Consider the following 22,724-nt stretch of genomic DNA (forward strand, 5'->3'; position numbering starts at 1 on the left):
TTAGTTGTTGATGAGGAATATCAGCTAGTCCCGGCGGGAGGAAATCTCCACGGCAATCCGCAGCACAAAGTTCTCCACCTCCACCTGTGCAGAGAAAGATAGGTCTGCGTCACAGCGCCGTTGGGAACAGCTCCGTCCAAGACTCGCGACAAAAAGCAGAGAGTCGTGTGCATACTGTAGCCCAGACCATCACACACACAAACCAACCTCCCTTCCATCAACTCCATCTACACCTCACGCTGCCTCGTCAAGGCCAGTAGCCCAGACCATCACACACACAAACCAACCTCCCTTCCATCAACTCCAGCTACACCTCACATTGCCCCGGCAAGGCCAGCAGCATAATCAAGGACCAGTCTCACCCCGGTAACTCTCTTTTCTCTCCGCTCCCATCAAGAAAGAGGTACAGAAGTGTGAAAACGCACATCTCCAGATTATCTTTAGTTGGACTGTATCTTCCACTAAATGTTGTCGCCTTTATCTGTTCCCTGTGGACGACGTGTATGTACTCGTTCATCGTCGTTTGTTTGACTGGATTTTCACTGTTCCTCAGTACACGTGGTAATGATAATAAACTACATACACACACGAGCACATGTACACATACATACATACATATACACATGTACACATGTACATACACATTTACGCACACGTACATACACACATACATATGTGCACACACACCCATACACGCAGACGTGCGTACATGCAGACGTTCATACACACACATGTACGTACACACGCACATACATGAACATACACACGCATGTACCTACACACACACACATATGTACACACACACACACACACGTACACACATACACACATGTACGTACACACACACATATACATACACACCCGTACGCACACATACGTACCACGCACACACACACACACACATACCACACACACAAACACACACACACAGACACATACACACGCAAACATACCACGCACACACCCACACACACTACCACGCGCGCACACACACACACGTACCACGCGCGCACACACACACACGTACCACACACACACACACACACGTACCACACACACACACACACATACACACACACACACACAGACACACACACACACACACACACACACACACACACACACACACACACACACACACACACACACATACACACACACACACACACACACACACACACGCAGAGGTGTGGGTGTGTGTGTGGGTGTGTGTGTGTGTGTGCGGGGGTGTGGGGGTGTGTGTGTGTGGGTGTGTGTGTGTGTGTGTGGACTGAGTGGTTACAGAGTGGGGCAGGATGTGTGTTTAGGGGGGTGTGGGTGTGTGTGTGGGTGTGTGTGTGGGTGTGTGTGTGTGTGTGTGTGTGTGTGTGTGTGTGTGTGTGTGTGTGTGTGTGTGGGTGTGTGTGTGTGTGTGTGGACTGAGTGGTTACAGAGTGGGGCAGGATGTATGTGGGGCCGAGTCCGTAAGTGGGCTGCACTGGGCTTACATAGTGGGTGTGTGTGTGTGTGTGTGTGTGTGGGGGCGGGTTTGTACGTGGGCTGCGTGGGGTTTACATAGTTGGGCTGGGTGTGTGGGGTCAGGGTGTGTGTGTGTGTGTGTGTGTGTGTGTGTGTGTGTGTGTGTGTGTGTGAGTGTGTGTGTGTGTGTGTGTGTGTGTGTGTGTGTGTGTGTGTGTGTGTGTGTGTGTGTGTGGGTGTGTGGGGGTGTGTGGGTGTGTGTGTGCGTGTGTGTGTGTGTGTGTGTGTGCGCGTGCGTGCGTGCGTGTGTGTGGGGCCGGGTGTGTACGTGGGCTGCGTGGGGCTTACATAGTGGGGCCGGGTGTCGAGGGCTCCCAGTTTCTGTGGGTCAGTGCGCGAATGCTCTGTGTGTTCAGCTCTAGGATGAACTCAAACCTCGGCCACAGGATCTGGAGAGACACACGGCCACACAGTACCTGGAGAGACACACGGAGCCGTGACAAACCTTGCCCCCTCTTGCAGCATCTTTAACCAAAAATAGATTCATTCCAGTATTTACAACACCAAGAAATTCAGAACAAAACACACCCACACAATGCAAGTACAACAAATGTTCCTAAACATGTGGGCTGTCACGGTGGCACAGCGGTAGAGTTGCTGCCTTACTGCGAATGCAGCGCTGGAGACCCAGGTTCAATTCCAACTACAGCACGTCTGTACGGAGTTTGTACATTCTCCCTGTGACCTGCGTGGGTTTTCTCTGAGATTCGGTTTCCTTCCACGCTCCAAAGACGCACAGGTTTGTAGGTTGATTAGCTTGGTAAATGTAAAAATTGTCCCTCGTGGATGTAAGATATTGTTAATATGCGGGGATCACTGGTCAGTGTGGACCCGGTGGGCCGAAGGGCCTGTTTCCACTGGGAATCACTAATTTAGGTTAAACTAAACGTGTAAGGAGTGGATCCGGGATAACATAGAAGTAGTGAGAACGGGTGATCGATGGTCGGCTTGGCCTGTTTCCATGCTGTATCTCTAAACTAAACTAAACTTAACCAAACTAAGATGATGCGCAGGCAGCATCTGTGGAGAACATGGATAGGCGATGTTTCACAGAGTGCTGGAGTAACTCAGCAGGTCAGGCAGCATCTGTGGAGAACATGGATAGGCGACGTTTCACAGAGTGCTGGAGTAGCTCAGCAGGTCAGGCAGCATCTGTGGAGAACATGGATAGGCGACGTTTCACAGAGTGCTGAAGTAACTCAGCGGGTCAGGCAGCATCTGTGGAGAACATGGATAGGCGACGTTTCACAGAGTGCTGGAGTAACTCAGCAGGTCAGGCAGCATCTGTGGAGAACATGGATGGGCGACGTTTCACAGAGTGCTGGAGTAACTCAGCGGGTCAGGCAGCATCTGTGGAGAACATGGATAGGCGACGTTTCACACAAGTCTGAAGAAGGGTCTCGACCCGAAACGTCACCCTTCTCTCCAGGGATGCTGCCTGTCCTGCTGCGTTACTCCAGCATTTTGTGTCTATCTTCGGTTTAAACCAGCATCTGCAGTTCCCTTCTTAAGACTGGTGTCAGGGGAGAGGGAGATACATAGATAAGGAAGTGTAAGGTGTGAAAACAGGACAAAGGGAATGGAGATGCAGGAAAATGTAGAACAGACCAGTGTTCGCTGGGAGAAGGTGACAACAAAGCAAACAGACTACTAAAATGTAGTCGGAGCCATGTGGATCGACAGGAAAACGGCGATACTGTTGTAGCAATCGGCAACATAGGTGTCCATGTGTTTCTGAAGGGGAATTACACACCGACCATTCTGATTCACAGATCAGGATCTTACAGAAACATATAACTACTGTAGGGATTGGACAGGCCGGATGCAGGAATAATGTTCCCCATGTTGGGGGTGTCCAGAACCAGGGCTCACAGTTTAAGAATAAGGGGTAGGCCATTTAAATATGATCATGGCTGATCATCCAACATTAGTTCCCCGTTCCTGCTTTCTCCCCATATCTCTGGATCCCGTTATCCGTAAGAGTTAAATCTAACTCTCTTGAAAGCATCTAGAGAATTGGCCTCCACTGCCTTCTATGACAGAGAATTCCACAGATTCACAACTCTCTGGGTGAAATATTTTTTTTCCTCATCTCCGTTCTAAATGGCCTACCCCTTATTCTTAAACTGTGACCATTGGTTCTGGACTTCCACCAAAATGGGGAGCATTTTTCCTGCATCGAGCCTGTCCGCGGGGAAGGCCAAATGCAAGGGTAAATCATTTCTCTCCACCAGCGGCCAGAGTCTGCTTAAACTCACCAAGACAATGCTGAGGGTTTTGCCCTTGATGGCGTTGAAGAGATCTTGAGCGGAGCTTCCGGTCACGATGAAGAAGTCACAGAGGAAGAGGTATTCACGACAGCTGTTGTCTAGAAGGCCGTAGTGCTGGCTCCGAAACAGGCTCTCAAAGGGGGTACTGGGAGGGAGAAGAGTAACGTCACATCACAGAAGATAAGGTACAAAATACTGGAGTAACTCAGCGGGACAGGCAGCATCTTTGGAGAGAAGGAATGGGTGACGTTTCGGGTCGAGACCCTTCTTCAGACTGATGCTTCATGGACTCCCCCTGACGGTCTTCTACTCTCTCAAGACCTCGTTATTTCTAACTGTCGGGGTGATGTCGACCGTCTCAACTTTTCCACCCCCTTTATCTATCCTAACCTCACCCCCTCTGAACGTACAGCCCTCCGCTCACTCTACAGGCTGCATCAACCCCGACATTATCCAACCCGTCTACAAGGGAGGTGCCATGGTAGTCTGGCGCGAGGACCTCTGTCTGGCTGACCTAGTCTAGTCAGGCAGATCTAGTCTAGTTGAGGCCAGGTGACAACTCTCAGACACCTTCTCCTCCTTATCCAAGGTAGACACAAAATGCTGGAGTAACTCAGCGGGGCAGGCAGCATCTCTGGAGAGATGAAATGGGTGACGTTTCGGGACGAGACCCTTGTTCAGACTGATGTCAGGGGAGGGGGCGGGACAGAGATAGAATGTAGTTGGAGACAGTAAGACTGGTGGGAGAACTGGGAAGGGGAAGGGAATGGAGAGAGGGGAAGCAAGGGCTATCTGAAACATAGAAACATAGAAAGTAGGTGCGAGAGTAGACCACCAGGTCCGTCGAGCCCGCACCGCCATTCGCTCATGGCTGAACACTAAACAGACACACTTACCCACAAACAGTAGACACAAGACACAGAACACAAGACACTACCCTCCCCTTTATACCGCTATCACCCCTCTCCACCCCAAGAACCTCGTGATCTCCTGGGGGAGGCAAAAAACCGGATAAAAACCCAGGTCCAATTCGGGAAAAAAATCCGGGAAATTCCTCTCCGACCCCAATCCAGGCGATCGACACTTGTCCAGGAGATCACTCAGGTCTTACTATACTAACCATACCTAGGTCCATATCCCTGCCCTCTCCCCGTAGCCCCTTATCCCCTTGGCAGCTAAAAAACCATCTATTTTAGTCTTAAATATATTTAAAGTTTCTGCTTCCACTGCTCCCTGGGGCAGTGAATTCCATAAATTAACCACCCTCTGGGTGAAGAAGTTCTTCCTCATCTCAGTTTTAAAAGAGCCCCCCCTTATTCTGCAACTATGTCCCCTAGTTCTAGTTTCCCCGATCATTGGGAACATCCTCGGTGCATCCACCCGATCAAGGCCCCTCACGATCTTATATGTTTCAATGAGATCGCCTCTCATTCTTCTAAACTCCAAAGAGTAGAGTTCCAGCCTACTTAACCTTTCCTCATATGTCAATCCCCTCATTGCAGGAATTAATCTTGTAAACCTTCGCTGCACTGCCTCCAGGGCTAGTACATCCTTTCTTAAGTATGGACCCCAGAACTGTACACAGTATTCCAAATGTGGTCTCACTAATACTGTGTACAGCTGCAGCAAGACCTCCGTGTTTTTATACTCAATCCCCCTAGCAATAAAGGCCAAAACTCCATTGGCCTTCCTGATTGCTTGCTGCACCTGCATACTAACTTTTAGTGATTCATGTACTACTACCCCTAGACCCCTTTGCGTTGCATTACAACGCAGCTCCTCCTCATTTAGAAAATAACTTGCCCTATCATTTTTTTCCCCAAAGTGAATGACTTCACATTTATTAGTATTAAATTTCATCTGCCAAGTTGTTGCCCACTCACCTAGCTTATCTATATCCTTTTGCAGACTCTTCCTATCCTCCTCATCCCCTACTTTTCCTCCCATTTTTGTATCGTCCGCAAATTTTGATATATTACACTTGGTTCCCTCCTCCAAATCATTTATATAAATTGTGAACAACTGGGGTCCCAGCACCGACCCTTGCGGAACCCCGCTAGTTACCGGTTGCCATCCCGAGTATGAACCATTTATCCCCACTCTCTGCTTCCTATTTGTTAGCCAATCCTCTACCCATGCTAATATATTACCCCCAATCCCATAATTTTTTATTTTTAGCAATAGTCTCTTATGTGGCACCTTGTCAAAAGCCTTTTGGAAGTCCAAGTATACCACATCCACCGGTTCCCCTTTATCCACCCGGGTTGTTACTTCCTCAAAGAATTCGAGCAGATTCGTTAAACAGGACTTCCCCTTCACAAAACCATGCTGGTTCTGTCCGATGAAGTCATGTTTATCCAAGTGCCCCGTTAGTGTTTCTTTAATAATTGTCTCTAACATTTTACCCACCACCGATGTTAGACTAACCGGTCTATAGTTACCCGCCTTCTGTTTACTTCCTTTTTAAATATAGGTGTTACATTGGCCATTTTCCAATCCACTGGGACCGTTCCTGCCTCCAGGGAGTTTTGGAAAATTATCACCAATGCATCCACAATCCCCACCGCTATCTCCCTCAAGACCCTTGGATGTAATCCATCAGGCCCAGGGGATTTATCCTCCTTCAGTCTCATTAATTTCCCTAATACCACCTCCTTGGTGATCTTAATAGTATTTAGCTCCTCCATTCCTACCGCCCCCTGTTTATCCAGCGTTGGAATATTTTTTGTGTCTTCTATGGTGAAGACTGATACAAAATACTCGTTTAATGCCTTTGCCATTTCCATGTTCCCCACCAACAACTCTCCAGTCTCACCCTCCAATGGACCAACGTTCACCTTAGCCACCCTTTTTCTTTTTATATAGCTATAAAAACTCTTACTATTAGTTTTTATGTTGTTCGCTAAATTCCTTTCATAGTCTATTTTCCCCGTCTTAATTAATCTCTTAGTTATTTTTTGCTGACCTTTAAATGCTTCCCAATCCTCTACCCTCCCACTATCTCTGGCTACCTTATATGCCCTTGCCTTCAGCCGAATACTATCCTTTATAGTTTTACTGAGCCATGGCTGACTGTTCTTACCCTTACCCCTTTTTTTCTTCATAGGAATAAATTTTTCTTGAAGGTTATACAGTATACCCTTAAACGTACACCACTGCTCATGTACCGTCTTATTCTTGAGTCTGCTATCCCAGTCAACTTTGATCAGCTCAGTCCTCATACCTTCATAATCCCCCTTATTTAGACTAAGCACCCTAGCCTGAGTTTCAACCTGCTCCCCTTCTATTTGAATATGGAATTCGACCATATTGTGGTCACTTGTTCCCAACGAGTCCCTAACTATGACATTTTTAATTAATCCTGCTTCATTACACAGGACCAGATCCAAGATTGCCTCCCCCCTTGTCGGTTCGGTGACATACTGTTCTAGGAACCCGTCTCTAATACATTCTATAAACTCTTCCTCTAGTCTACCCTGCCCAGTTTGGTTTGCCCAATTAATATGAAAATTGAAGTCCCCCATGATTACAGCAGTTCCCTTTTTACATGCGTCAACTATTTGCAGATTTATGTTCTGACTAACAGCGTCACAGCTATTTGGAGGTCTATAAATTACACCCACTAGTGTTTTTTTCCCCTTATTATTCTCTATCTGTACCCAAGCTGTTTCACTATCCTGATCCTTCAACGCAATATCCTTCCTCTCTATTGCCGTTATTCCCTCCCTTATTAAAAGGGCCACCCCTCCTCCCTTTCTTTCCTGTCTATCTTTTCTAATTGTCGAGTACCCCTCTATATTTAACTCCCAGTCCTGATCTCCTTGCAGCCATGTCTCCGTAATGGCCACGATATCATAACTATATATATTTAATTGCACCGTTAATTCATTTATCTTATTTCGAATACTCCGTGCATTTAGATAAAGCACTTTCAGATGATTTTTACTACCCTTCCTTTCCGTTTTTGCCCCTTTTACATCTAGAGCTTTATCTTCACACATTCTGTCTCCTGTCACATTTTGACTTTCCGCTTCCCCACTGATACCCTGCTCTATTTCCTCTACCCCTGCCGTTATTACCCCCCTTGATACCTCCCCCCGCTACTTAGTTTAAAGACCTCTCTACTGCCCTAGTTATATGATTTGCCAGGACCCCAGTCCCAGCACCGTTCAGGTGAAGTCCGTCCTTACAGAACAGATCCCCCCTGTCCCAGTACTGGTGCCAGTGGCCCAAGAAACCAAACCCATTATTCCCACACCAGTCTTTGAAGTTAGAGAAGTCAATGATCAGAGCGCTGGGGTGTAAACTACGCATGCGAAATATGAGGTGCTGTTTCCCCAAACTCAGAAAAAAACCCATGCAGTTACGGGGAGAACGTACAAACTCCGTTTTGATAGCACCCGTTGTTGGGATCGAACCTGAGTCTCCGGTGCTGCAACTTTACTCCTGTGCCATCGATTCTCTCTCCACGGCCACTTCCTGACCTGCTAAGTGCTGCCAGCCCCGTCTGCTGGTTTGACCCTGGGGAATGGACAGTGGGGGATGGGGGGGGGGGCGGGGGGGTGGGGGGGGGGGGGGGGGGGGGGGGGGTTGGAAGGGGAGGGATTGGAAAAGGAGGGGGGGGTAGCTCGCTTACCCGAGTGTCGTTCTTCTGTGCTGCGTGGGGCACGATGATTGGGGCTTCCAGTTCTGACGAGGCAATCACGTTTCCACGGTTACCCAGGGTGAAGATGATGTTCCTGTTCTTCAGCGACGGCTTGAGGGAGAAGCATTGAGCGGTGAGTCAACTGTGTAGGAAGGAACTGCAGATGCCGGTTTAAACCGAAGATAGGCACAACATGCTGGAGTAACTCAGCAGGACAGGCAGCATCTCTGGAGAGAAGGAATGGTGGCGTTTCGGGTCGAGACCGTTCTACAGACTCCTTCTTCTGAAGAAGGGTCTCAACCCGAAATGTCGCCCATCCCTTCTCTCCAGAGATGCTGCCTGTCCCGCTGAGTTACTCCAGTCAAGGTTAAATGTTGATGCTTAACCAGAGGAATACCCGAGCTGTGACTACCGAAGTTCACCAGGGTTTAGTTGGCTGTCGTTAGCAGCACAGTGTTAGGATACACAGTCAGCACTGGCAAAGCATTTGTCCGCACTGGGCCTGTACTCGCTGGAGTTTAGAACAATGAGGGGGGGCCTCACTGAAACATACAGAATAGTCAAAGGCTTGGATATAGTGGGTGTGGAGAGGATGTTTCCACTAGTGGGAGAATCTAGGACCAGAGGTTACAGCCTCAGAATTAAAGGACGTTCTTTTAGGAAAGAGATGAGGAGAAATTTCTTTAGTCAGAGGGTGATGAATCTGTGGAATTCTTTGCCACAGAAGGCTGTGGAGGCCAAGTCAGTGGGTGTTTTTTAAGGCAGAGATGGATAGATTCTTGATTAGTACGGGTGTCAGATGTTATGCGGAGAAAGCAGGAGAATGGGGTTAGGAGGGAGAGATAAATCATCCATGATTGAATGGCGGTCAACTTGATGGGCCAACTGGCTTAATTCCACTCCTATTCCTTGTGACCGTAAAGGATATCTTTCTTGGCCGTGTCCTCCACTCCCATCAGATCATTCTTGTCAGCGACCTCTTCATACTGGGGAGGGGAACAAGGTCCAATGACAGCAGAACACAAATTACACAAGACTTTGCAACGGCGATGGCTGCCTTCATCACGGGCTCTGACCTGCACTTTCATCAGCCGGTTGCTGTAGGACTTGAATTAGGACAGGTAGATCTTGCTGACGGAGTCCACGTGTTCATCCCGGATCTCCTTCACCACCTGACGCTCGTTTGCCAGCAAGAACTGGTAGAAAAACCTGAGGGGGGAAGAGCAGGCAATGAGAGTGGGGGAAGGGAGGGAGAATGGGGTTAGGAGGGAGAGATCGATCAGCCATGATTGAATGGTGGAGTAGACTTGATGGGCCAAATTGCCGCATTCTACTCCTATCCCTTATGAATGAATGAATGAATGAATGAATGAATGAATGAATGAATGAATGAATGAATGAGTTTATTGGTCAAGTCTGCTTACATACAAGGAATTTGCCTTGGTGCTCCGCTCGCAAGTAACAACACGACACACAGTAAACAATTAAGGCTTAAAACATAAAACATTAAACATTAGGAATAAAACATTATCGATTAAACATGTGAATGAAATAAAATACCAGAGCAAAAGGAGGCTACAGACTTTTGGTTATTGAGTAGCGCTACTGCTCGTGGAAGAAAGCTGTTTTTATATCTGGCTGTGGCAGCTTTGACAATCCGGAGTCGCCTTCCAGAGGGAAGTGATTCAAAGAGTTTGTGACCAGGGTGAGAGGGGTCAGAGATGATCTTACCCGCTCGCTTCCTGGCCCTTGCAGTTTACAGTTCGTCAATGTAGGGAAGGTTGCAGACTTCTCTGCTGATCGGACGATTCGCTGCAGCCACCGGATGTCGTGCTTGGTGGCTGAACTAAACCAGACCATGATGGAGAAGGTATGACCTTATGAGGGGAAAAGGCAGTGGGGGTGGGAGCAGAGTGGGGGGCAGGTGGGGGGGAGTGGGGCATAGGAGACGAGGTAGTGAGCGGGGGGAGGGGAACAGGCAGTGGAGGTGGGAGCAGAGAGGGCGGTGGGTGGGAGTGGGGCATAGGAGACGAGGTAGTGAGCGGGGGGAGGGGAACAGGCAGTACAGGTGAGGGAGAAGGAGAACAGGTAGTGAGGGGGGAGTGGGGCAACAGGGCAATGATCAATGCAGAGGTGAAACAGACAGAGTGGGGTGTGGGCAGGTGATGATGCACCTGTACTGTAGCCCCAGTGTGGGAGACATTGTACCTGTATCTCAGTCCTGGGACAGGACAGGGGCAGAGAGATGTGTCACCTGTACCTCAGTCCTGATATGGGACAGGGACAGTGAGGCAGCACCTGTATTTCAGCCAGGTACAGGACAGGGACGGAGAGATAACTTACCTGTACCTCAGTTCTCGTGACAGGGATAGAGAGATGTGGCAGACACAAAATGCTGGAGTAACTCAGTGAGGGTGAGGCAGCATCTCTTGAGAGAATGAATGGGTGATGTTTCGGGTCTAGACCTTTCTTCAGGCTGATGTCAGGGGAGGGGGTGGGACAGAGATAGAATGTGGTGGGAGACAGAAAGACTAGTGGGAGAACTGGGAAGGGGGAGTGGATGGAGAAAGAGGGAAAGCAAGGGCTATCTGAAGTTAGAGAAGTCAATGTTCATACCGGTGGAGTGTAAACTACCCAAGCGAAATACGAGGGGCTGTTCCTCCAATTTGCGCTGGGGCTCACTCTGACATGGAGGAGGCCCAGGACAGAAAGGTCAGATTGGGAATGGGAGGGGGAGTTGAAGTGCTGAGCCAACGATATATCAGGTAGGTTTAGATGGACTGAGCGGAGGTGTTCAGCGAAACGATCGCCGAGTCTGCGCTTGATCTGGCCGATATAGAGAAGTTGACACCTGGAACAGCGGATACAGTAGATGAGGTTGGAGGAGGTGCAGGTGAACCTCTGCCTCACCTGGAAAGACTGTTTGGGTCCTTGGATGGAGTCGAGGGGGAATATGAGAGATGTGGCACCTGTATCTCACATCTTGTATGGGGCAGACAATAGACAATAGACAATAGGTGCAGGAGTAGGCCATTTGGCCCTTCGAACCAGCACCGCCATTCAATGTGACCATGGCTGATTATCCCCAATCAGTACCCCCTTCTCCCCGTGTCCACGGACTTCGCTATTTTTAAGAGCCCTATCTCGCTCTCTCTTGAAAGCATTCAGAGAACCTGGTTCCACTGCCCTCTGAGGCAGAGAATTCCACACACTCACCACTCTCTGTGAGAAAAAGTGTTTCCTCGTCTTCGTTCTAAATGGCTTACTCCTTATTCTTAAACTGTGGCCCCTGCTTCTGAACTCCCCCAACATCGAGAACATGTTTCTTGCCACTAGCGTGTCCAAGCCCTTAACAATCCTTTAAGATAGGGAGATGACTTAACTGTACCTCAGTTCTGTTACCTGACGGGGACAGAGAGAGGCCGTACCTGTATCTCACCTGTTGTACAGGACAGACACACACACACACACACAGAGGTGCCATACCTGTATTTCAACAGTGCGTTCTGAGGAACCTGGTAGTTGGTCATGGGTTTGCGAAATGAATAGATCTTCTGCAGAATAAATTCCCTGATCATCGAAACGGCCTGCACAAACGACAAGCAGAACAGTCAACCCTTTGCAGTGGAGTGCTGATCCCTTGACCTTTACCCCGCGAACGCCAACCAATGGGTGGCAACTGATGACATTCTGCACTACCCGCTGCGACACCGTGCCTCCATTGTAGAGAAGTTACAGAGAGAGAGATGCCACACCTGTATTTCCAACCTGGTATTGGTCAGTGATAGAGAGAGGCCGTACCTGTGTCTCACCTGTTGTACAGGATTGACAGAGATACAGAGAGTGGAGCAGGCCATTCGGCCCTTCGAGCCAGCAGCACATTCAATGTGATCATGGCTGATCATCCCCAATCAGTACCCCGTTCCTGCCTTCTCCCCATATCCCCTGACTCCGCTATTTTTAAGAGCCCTATCTAGCTCGCTCTTGAAAATAGTAGAGGGTGTGAGCTGTAGGGAGAGGTTGTAGTGCAGTGTAGGTTCACGAGGTTAATTCCCGGGATAGCGGGGCTGTGATATGTTGATAGAATGGAGCGGCTGGGCTTGTGCACTCTGGAAGGGTGAGAGGGGATCTTATTGAAACATTTAAGCAGGAAACATGTTCCCAATGTTGGGGGAGTCCAGAACCAGGGGCCACAATTTAAGAATAAGGGGTAAGCCATTTTGAACGGAGATGAGGAAACACTTTTTCACCCTGAGAGGTGTGAGTCTGTGGAATTCTCTGCCTCAGAGGGTGGTGGAGGCCGGTTCTCTGGAAACTTTCAAGAGAGAGCTAGATAGGGTTCTTAAAGATAGCGGAGTCAAGGGATCTGGGGTGAAGGTAAGAACCGGATACTGGGTGGGTGAGGGGGTGGGTCGGGGGTGGGTGGGTAGTGGGTGGCACTGTCCAGCCACTCACGTGGTCATGATGTTGGAGTCAGGGCTGTGTGGGTAGGTTTAGGTTGGGTCGGGGTTTGAAATGGATGGCCTCCACCGCCCTCTGAGGCAGAGAGTTCCACAGACTCACCACTCTGTGAGAAAAAATGTTTCCACGTCTTTGTTCTAAATGGAGGGTTATGGACCAAGCACAGGCAAGTGGGGCTAGGGTAGATAGGACATTGTTGACCTGTGCGTCTACCCGATCTATTCCTCTCATGATTTTGGACATTTCTATAACATCTCCCCTCATCCTCCTGCGCTCCATGGAATAGAGACCCAGTCTACTCAACCTCTCCCCACAGCTCACACCCTCTAGTCCTGGCAACATCCTCGTGGACCTCCTTACAAGAGCAGCCCAGTGTAGTCGCTAGCCACAACCCTGCCAGTATCACTGTGGCAGTGCCCCCGAGGCTGTGCCCGCACCCACCTACCTACAGGATGGTGTCACATGCAGTGATCTGGTTGTGCAAGCTGGCGATGTTCTCTCGTTGATGTCTGCTGTGGCCGCTGAGGAACGCAGTGAGCTCAGAGCAAAGAGCACAACTCCCACCCCTCCAGAGCCCAGCGGCTGCACGAGGGATCAGTTCATAGCAGGTGGAGCTGGAGCACCCTGCTGTCATTACCTGTCCATGTACCTGCACTGTGTCAACACCTGTCCATGTACCTGCCCTGTGTCATTCCCTGTCCATGTACCTGCCCTGTGTATGTACCTGTCCATGTACCCGCCCTGTGTCATTACCTGTCCATGTACCTGCCCTGTGTCAACACCTGTCCATGTACCCGCCCTGTGTCATTACCAGTCCATGTACCTCCACTGTGTCAACACCTGTCCATGTACCCGCCCTGTGTCATTACCAGTCCATGTACCTGCCTTGTGTCAACACCTGTCCATGTACCCGCCCTGTGTCATTACCTGTCCATGTACCTGCCTTGTGTCAACATCTGTCCATGTACCCGCCCTGTGTCATTACCAGTCCATGTACCTGCCCTGTGTCATTACCTGTCCATGTACCTGCCCTGTGTCATTAACTGTCCATGTACCTGTCCTGTGTCAACACCTGTCCATGTACCCGCCCTGTGTCAACACCTGTCCATGTACCTGCCCTGTGTCATTACCTGTCCATGTACCTGTCCTGTGTCAACACCTGTCCATGTACCTGTCCTGTGTCATTACCTGTCCATGTACCTGCCCTGTCATTACCTCTCCATGTACCCCACCAGTCCGATCCAGGCGAGCCTCCGAGTCGAGCAACTCTCTCTCAAGCCGTCTGATCTCGGAGTCCCGCCCTTTGGTCGACCCCCTCGCATAGCCCTGGCAAAACAGACGGACGTAGACCTTCCCCACGTCCCACCACTGCCTTAGGGAAAGGAAACGCCCCTGCGCTCTCTCCACTTCACCCAGAACTGCCTGAACGAATCCCGCAGTCGCTGGTTGTTAAAATGCTAATACATGGTCCTGCCTGTGTGCGCGCAGGGATAAAGTCCACTCGCACCAGGCAGCGGTGGCACCAGCCGCATGGAGGCCGCCGATACACAAGAGACATCGGCCTTGGAAACGTACAAGCGATCAATACGGGAACCACTCCCCGGGGCCTCATGGGAGTTGTAGCAAAGATCTTAGAGCAGCTCTCTAAGATCTTTGGTTATAGGCACAGTCAACGATCTTAGAGCAGAGCAAGATAGGCTACTCCTGCGAAATACAATGGGCTGACGTGTAGTAGCTACGGAGGGGATCCTGGGCATTTTTCACCGCCCATTTTAGTAACCGGAGTCTACCTGACCCGACCCGACTCGCAGTGTAATCAATGTTGCGGGGCAACAGTTTGTGTGTGTGATATAGGGTTAGGTTCATAATTCTGTCAGTTCATACTCCTTGTCAAGAATAAAATTTGACTGGTAATTGTCTTTTTTAATGTTTTTTAAATCATTTAATTTTAAATGGCTCACAAGCAGTGTTTTAGTTGATTTTGTAGTAACCGCAACCGACCCGACCCGACCCGACTCGCAGGGTAATTGACATTGCGGGGAAAGTTTTTGTGTGTGATATAGGGTTAGATTCATAATTCTGTTAGTTCAGAATTCTGTCAATTCTTGTTAAAGAATAAAATGTTTATAAACACAGATACATGAATGTGATATAAATGTATATAATCGTATAACACACACAATTATATTTCTTCTGATCCAATGATGAACTTTATTTCAGACTAGACAAGGGACATTAAATAAGAAACATTGTAAACCTCCCCGCAACTTCACACAATAGGCCCTAACCCCCCCCCCCCCCCCCCCCCCCGGCACTCCGTCGCCTGCCCCCACACTACAATGTATCCCCCCCTCCTATGCCCCTCACCCCGCTGCCCCGGGCTCCACACTCACTCTCCCCGGGCCCCACACTCACTCTCCCCGGGCCCCACACTCCCTCTCCCCGGGCCCCACACTCACTCTCCACGGGCCCCACACTCCCTCTCCCCGGGCCCCACACTCCCTCTCCACGGGCCCCACACTCCCCGGGCCCCACACTCCCTCTCCCCGGGCCCCACACTCCCTCTCCCCGGGTACACACTCACTCTCCCCGGGCCCCACACTCCCTCTCCCCGGGCCCCACACTCACTCTCCCCGGGCCCCACACTCCTTCTCCCCGGGCCCCACACTCACTCTCCCCGGGCCCCACACTCCCTCTCCCCGGGCCCCTCACCCCGCTGCCCCGGGCCGCACACTCCCTCTCCCCGGGCCCCACACTCACTCTCCCCGGGCCCCACACTCCCTCTCCCCGGGCCCCACACTCCCTCTCCCCGGGCCCCACACTCACTCTCCCCGGGCCCCACACTCCCTCTCCCAGGGCCCCACACTCCCTCTCCCCGGGCCCCACACCCCCTCTCCCCGGGCCCCACACTCACTCTCCCCGCGCCCCACACACCCTCTCCCCGGGCCACACACACCCTCTCCCCGGGCCCCACACCCCCTCTCCCCGGGCCCCACACCCCCTCTCCCCGGGCCCCGGGCTGCACACTCCCTCTCCCCGGGCCCCACACTCACTCTCCCCGGGCCCCACACCCCCTCTCCCCGGGCCCCACACCCCCTCTCCCCGGGCTGCACACTCCCTCTCCCCGTCCCCACACTCCCCGGGCCCCACACTCCCTCTCCCCGGGCCCCACACACCCCTTCCCCGTGGGCCCCACATCCCCTCTCCCCGACCCACACCCCTCTCACCCACACTCCTCTCCCCGGCCCCAACACCCCCTCTCCCCGGAGCCCACCCCCCTCTCCCCGGCCTCCGGGCTGCCACACCCTCTGCCTGGCCCACTCTACCTCTCCCCGGCCCCCCACACTCACTCCTCCCCTGGCCCCACACTCCCTCTCCCCGGGCCCCCCCCGCCCTCTCCCCGGGCCCCAGCACTCCCTCGCCCCGGGCCCCCACAAGACCCCTCTCCCCGGGCCCACCCCCCGCTCTACGCTCCCGGGCCCCACACCCCCTCTCCCCGGGGCTGTGCCCGCACCCACCTACCTACAGGATGGTGTCACAGGCAGTGATCTGGTTGTGCAAGCTGGCGATGTTCTCTCATTGATGTCTGTCGTGGCCGCTGAGGAACGCAGTGAGCTCAGAGCCAAGAGCACAACTCCCACACCTCCAGAGCCCAGCGGCTGCACGAGGGATCAGTTCATAGCAGGTGGAGCTGGAGCACCCTGCTGTCATTACCTGTCCATGTACCAGCACTGTGTCACCACCTGTCCATGTACCTGCCCTGTGTCATTGCCTGTCCATGTACCTGCCTTGTGTCAACACCTGTCCATGTACCCGCCCTGTGTCATTACCTGTCCATGTACCTGCCCTGTGTCATTACCTGTCCATGTACCTGCCCTGTGTCATTAACTGTCCATGTACCTGTCCTGTGTCATTACTGTCCATGTACCTGCCCTGTGTATGTACCTCTCCATGTACCCGCCCTGTGTCAACACCTGTCCATGTACCTGCCCTGTGTCATTACCTGTCCATGTACCTGCCCTGTGTATGTACCTGTCCATGTACCCGCCCTGTGTATGTAACTGTCCATGTACCCGCCCTGTGTCAACACCTGTCCATGTACCTGCCCTGTGTCATTACCTGTCCATGTACCTGCCCTGTGTCAACACCTGTCCATGTACCTGCCCGGTGTCAACACCTGTCCATGTACCTGCCCTGTGTCATTACCTGTCCATGTACCTGTCCTGTGTATGTACCTGTCCATGTACCCGCCCTGTGTCAACACCTGTCCATGTACCTGTCCTGTGTCATTAACTGTCCATGTACCTGTCCTGTGTCAACACCTGTCCATGTACCTGCCCTGTCTCATTATCTGTCCATGTACCTGCTCTGTGTCAACACCTGTCCATGTACCTGTCCTGTGTCATTACCTGTCCATGTACCTGCCCTTTCATTACCTCTCCATGTACCCCACCAGTCCGATCCAGGCGAGCCTCCGAGACGAGCAACTCTCTCTCAAGCCGTCTGATGTCGGATTCCCGCCCTTTGGTCGACCCCCTCGCATAGTCCTGGCAAAACAGACGGACGTAGACCTTCCCCACGTCCCACTACTGCCTTAGGGAAAGGAAACGCCCCTGCGCTCTCTCCACTTCACCCAGAACTTCCTGAACGAATCCCGCAGTCGGCGATCTAGCAGCTGGTTGTTAAAATGCTAATACATGGTCCTGCCTGTGTGCGCGCAGGGATAAAGTCCACTCGCACCAGGCAGCGGTGGCACCAGCCGCATGGAGGCCGCCGATACACAAGAGACATCGGCCTTGGAAACGTACAAGCGATCAATACGGGAACCACTCCCCGGGGCCTCGTGGAAGTTGTAGCAAAGATCTTAGAGCAGCTCTCTAAGATCTTTGGTTATAGGCACAGTCAAAGATCTTAGAGCAGAGCAAGATGGGCTACTCCTGCGAAATACAATGGGCTGACGTGTAGTAGCTACGGAGGGGATCCTGGACATTTTTCACCGCCCATTTTAGTAACCGGAGCCTACCTGACCCGACCCGACTCGCAGTGTAGTCAATGTTGCGGGGCAACAGTTTGTGTGTGTGATATAGGGTTAGATTCATCATTCTGTCAGTTCATACTTCTTGTCAATAATAAAATTTGACTGGTAATTGTCTTTTTTAATGTTTTTTAAATCATTTATTTTTAAATGGCTCACAAGTAGTGTTTGAGTTGATTTTGTAGTAACCGGGCCCCACACCCCCTCTCCCCTGGCCCCACACTCCCTCTCCCCGGGCCCCACACTTAGAAACATAGACATAGAAACATAGAAAGTAGGTGCGAGAGCAGACCACCAGGTCCGTCGAGCCCGCACCGCCATTCGCTCATGGCTGAACACTAAACAGACACACTTACCCACAAACAGTAGACACAAGACACAGAACACAAGACACTACCCTCCCCTTTATACCGCTATCACCCCTCTCCACCCCAAGAACCTCGTGATCTCCTGGGGGAGGCAAAAAAACGGATAAAAACCCAGGTCCAATTCGGGAAAAAATCCGGGAAATTCCTCTCCGACCCCAATCCAGGCGATCGACACTTGTCCAGGAGATCACTCAGGTCTTACTATACTAACCATACCTAGGTCCATATCCCTGCCCTCTCCCCGTAGCCCCTTATCCCCTTGGCAGCTAAAAAAACATCTATTTTAGTCTTAAATATATTTAACGTTTCTGCTTCCACTGCTCCCTGGGGCAGTGAATTCCATAAATTAACCACCCTCTGGGTGAAGAAGTTCTTCCTCATCTCAGTTTTAAAAGAGCCCCCCCTTATTCTGCAACTATGTCCCCTAGTTCTAGTTTCCCCGATCATTGGGAACATCCTCGGTGCATCCACCCGATCAAGGCCCCTCACGATCTTATATGTTTCAATGAGATCGCCTCTCATTCTTCTAAACTCCAAAGAGTAGAGTTCCAGCCTACTTAACCTTTCCTCATATGTCAATCCCCTCATTGCAGGAATTAATCTTGTAAACCTTCGCTGCACTGCCTCCAGGGCTAGTACATCCTTTCTTAGTATGGACCCCAGAACTGTACACAGTATTCCAAATGTGGTCTCACTAATACTGTGTACAGCTGCAGCAAGACCTCCGTGTTTTATACTCAATCCCCCTAGCAATAAAGGCCAAAACTCCATTGGCCTTCCTGATTGCTTGCTGCACCTGCATACTAACTTTAGTGATTCATGTACTAATACCCCTAGATCCCTTTGCGTTGCATTACAACGCAGCTCCTCCTCATTTAGAATATAACTTGCCCTATCATTTTTTTTCCCAAAGTGAATGACTTCACATTTATTAGTATTAAATTTCATCTGCCAAGTTGTTGCCCACTCACCTAGCTTATCTATATCCTTTGCAGACTCTTCCTATCCTCCTCATCCCCTACTTTTCCTCCCATTTTTGTATCGTCCGCAAATTTTGATATATTACACTTGGTTCCCTCCTCCAAATCATTTATATAAATTGTGAACAACTGGGGTCCCAGCACCGACCCTTGCGGAACCCCGCTAGTTACCGGTTGCCATCCCGAGTATGAACCATTTATCCCCACTCTCTGCTTCCTATTTGTTAGCCAATCCTCTACCCATGCTAATATATTACCCCCAATCCCATAATTTTTTATTTTTAGCAATAGTCTCTTATGTGGCACCTTGTCAAAAGCCTTTGGAAGTCCAAGTATACCACATCCACCGGTTCCCCTTTATCCACCCGGGTTGTTACTTCCTCAAAGAATTCGAGCAGATTCGTTAAACAGGACTTCCCCTTCACAAAACCATGCTGGTTCTGTCCGATGAAGTCATGTTTATCCAAGTGCCCCGTTAGTGTTTCTTTAATAATTGTCTCTAACATTTTACCCACCACCGATGTTAGACTAACCGGTCTATAGTTACCCGCCTTCTGTTTACTTCCTTTTTTAAATATAGGTGTTACATTGGCCATTTTCCAATCCACTGGGACCGTTCCTGCCTCCAGGGAGTTTTGGAAAATTATCACCAATGCATCCACAATCCCCACCGCTATCTCCCTCAAGACCCTTGGATGTAATCCATCAGGCCCAGGGGATTTATCCTCCTTCAGTCTCATTAATTTCCCTAATACCACCTCCTTGGTGATCTTAATAGTATTTAGCTCCTCCATTCCTACCGCCCCCTGTTTATCCAGCGTTGGTATATTTTTTGTGTCTTCTATGGTGAAGTCTGATACAAAATACTCGTTTAATGCCTTTGCCATTTCCATGTTCCCCACCAACAACTCTCCAGTCTCACCCTCCAATGGACCAACGTTCACCTTAGCCACCCTTTTTCTTTTTATATAGCTATAAAAACTCTTACTATTAGTTTTTATGTTGTTCGCTAAATTCCTTTCATAGTCTATTTTCCCCGTCTTAATTAATCTCTTAGTTATTTTTTGCTGACCTTTAAATGCTTCCCAATCCTCTACCCTCCCACTATCTCTGGCTACCTTATATGCCCTTGCCTTCAGCCGAATACTATCCTTTATAGTTTTACTGAGCCATGGCTGACTGTACTTACCCTTATCCCTTTTTTTCTTCATAGGAATAAATTTTTCTTGAAGGTTATACAGTAGACCCTTAAACGTACACCACTGCTCATGTACCGTCTTATTCTTGAGTCTGCTATCCCAGTCAACTTTGATCAGCTCAGTCCTCATACCTTCATAATCCCCCTTATTTAGACTAAGCACCCTAGCCTGAGTTTCAACCTGCTCCCCTTCTATTTGAATATGGAATTCGACCATATTGTGGTCACTTGTTCCCAACGAGTCCCTAACTATGACATTTTTAATTAATCCTGCTTCATTACACAGGACCAGATCCAAGATTGCCTCCCCCCTTGTCGGTTCTGTGACATACTGTTCTAGGAACCCGTCTCTAATACATTCTATAAACTCTTCCTCTAGTCTACCCTGCCCAGTTTGGTTTGCCCAATTAATATGAAAATTGAAGTCCCCCATGATTACAGCAGTTCCCTTTTTACATGCGTCAACTATTTGCAGATTTATGTTCTGACTAACAGCGTCACAGCTATTTGGAGGTCTATAAATTACACCCACTAGTGTTTTTTTTCCCCTTGTTATTCTCTATCTGTACCCAAGCTGTTTCACTATCCTGATCCTTCAACGCAATATCCTTCCTCTCTATTGCCGTTATTCCCTCCCTTATTAAAAGGGCCACCCCTCCTCCCTTTCTTTCCTGTCTATCTTTCCTAATTGTCGAGTACCCCTCTATATTTAACTCCCAGTCCTGATCCCCTTGCAGCCATGTCTCCGTAATGGCCACGATATCATATCTATATATACTTAATTGCACCGTTAATTCATTTATCTTATTTCGAATACTCCGTGCATTTAGATAAAGCACTTTCAGATGATTTTTACTACCCTTCCTTTCCGTTTTTGCCCCTTTTACATCTAGAGCTTTATCTTCACACATTCTATCTCCTGTCACATTTTGACTTTCCGCTTCCCCACTGATACCCTGCTCTATTTCCTCTACCCCTGCCGTTATTACCCCCCTTGATACCTCCCCCCGCTACTTAGTTTAAAGACCTCTCTAATGCCCTAGTTATATGATTTGCCAGGACCCCAGTCCCAGCACCGTTAAGGTGAAGTCCGTCCTTACAGAACAGATCCCCCCTGTCCCAGTACTGGTGCCAGTGGCCCAAGAAACCAAACCCATTTTTCCCACACCAGTCTTTGAGCCACGCATTCAGCTTTTTAATTTTACGTACCCTCGCCGATTTGGCCCGTGGCTCAGGTAGCAATCCGGAGATCAGTACCCTCGAGGTTCTGCTTTTTAATTTCTTCCCTAACTGCTCAAACTCCTTCAGCAGATCCTCCTTCCTCGTCCTTCCTATGTCATTGGTCCCCACATGGACCACGACCACTGGATCCTCCCCCTCCCTCTGCATATTTCTCTCCAGCATCGCAGAGATATCCTTAACCCTAGCACCGGGTAGGCAACACAGCCTTCGGGACATGTTCTGCTGGCCGCAGAGAACCTTATCTACCCCCCGAATAATACTATCCCCTATCACTACGGCATTTCTTCTAACTCCCCCCTCTTGAATGGCCCCCTGATCCACGGTGCTGTAGCCAGGTTGCTCATCCCTCCCACAGCCCCTGATCCCGTCCTTACATTGAGTAAGAGCCTCGGTCATGCTCGTCAGGGACAAGGGCTGTGGCTCCTGCCGCATCTCCTCCTGGTTCCCCCTACCTGCCTCGCTTATGGCCACACCTTCCTTTCCTTGCTCACTGACTACTGAATTAGTTAAACTGGTCGGTGTGACCATCCCCTGGCATAAAACATCCAGGTAATACTCCCCCTCCCTGATGTATCGCAGCGTATGAAGTTGGGTCTCCAGCTCATCAATGCGGAGCTCGAGTTCCGCTAGCCTCAAACACTTACTGCAGCTGTAGGGATCTTCTACATCAATGGTGTCGACAAATTCCCACATCTCACAGTATTGGCACATCTCCTGGCCGCCCATCTTATATAAGTAATTAACTGGTCCTATTTAAGAATCCCCTACCCGGATTACTGTATTGATACACCCTTTATTTATATAATCCTACCTCCTATAAATGGGAAAGTACTCACCCCAGCCGTAAATTACCTACTGGTTTGGCTGTCTAGTGGTAATTCCGTCCGCTCTTCCTGTCTGGTCCACTGCTCCCTTGCAGTGCGTGGCAAACCTCTTAGCCTCTGTTAGTCTCTCGGGCTCCACACTCCACTTCCCGGGCTCCACACTCCCTCTCCCCGGGCCCCAAC

The 22,724-nt window shown here is 50.2% G+C and overlaps 1 pseudogene; it reads right to left on the bottom strand.

The window, feature by feature from the left end:
- On the bottom strand, positions 1-17,437 carry LOC116982300 (annotated as a pseudogene).
- Between the last annotated feature and the right edge of the window lie 5,287 nt (positions 17,438-22,724).

This window comes from Amblyraja radiata, chromosome 16, assembly GCF_010909765.2.
Source record: "Amblyraja radiata isolate CabotCenter1 chromosome 16, sAmbRad1.1.pri, whole genome shotgun sequence".
Lineage (NCBI taxonomy): Eukaryota > Metazoa > Chordata > Chondrichthyes > Rajiformes > Rajidae > Amblyraja > Amblyraja radiata.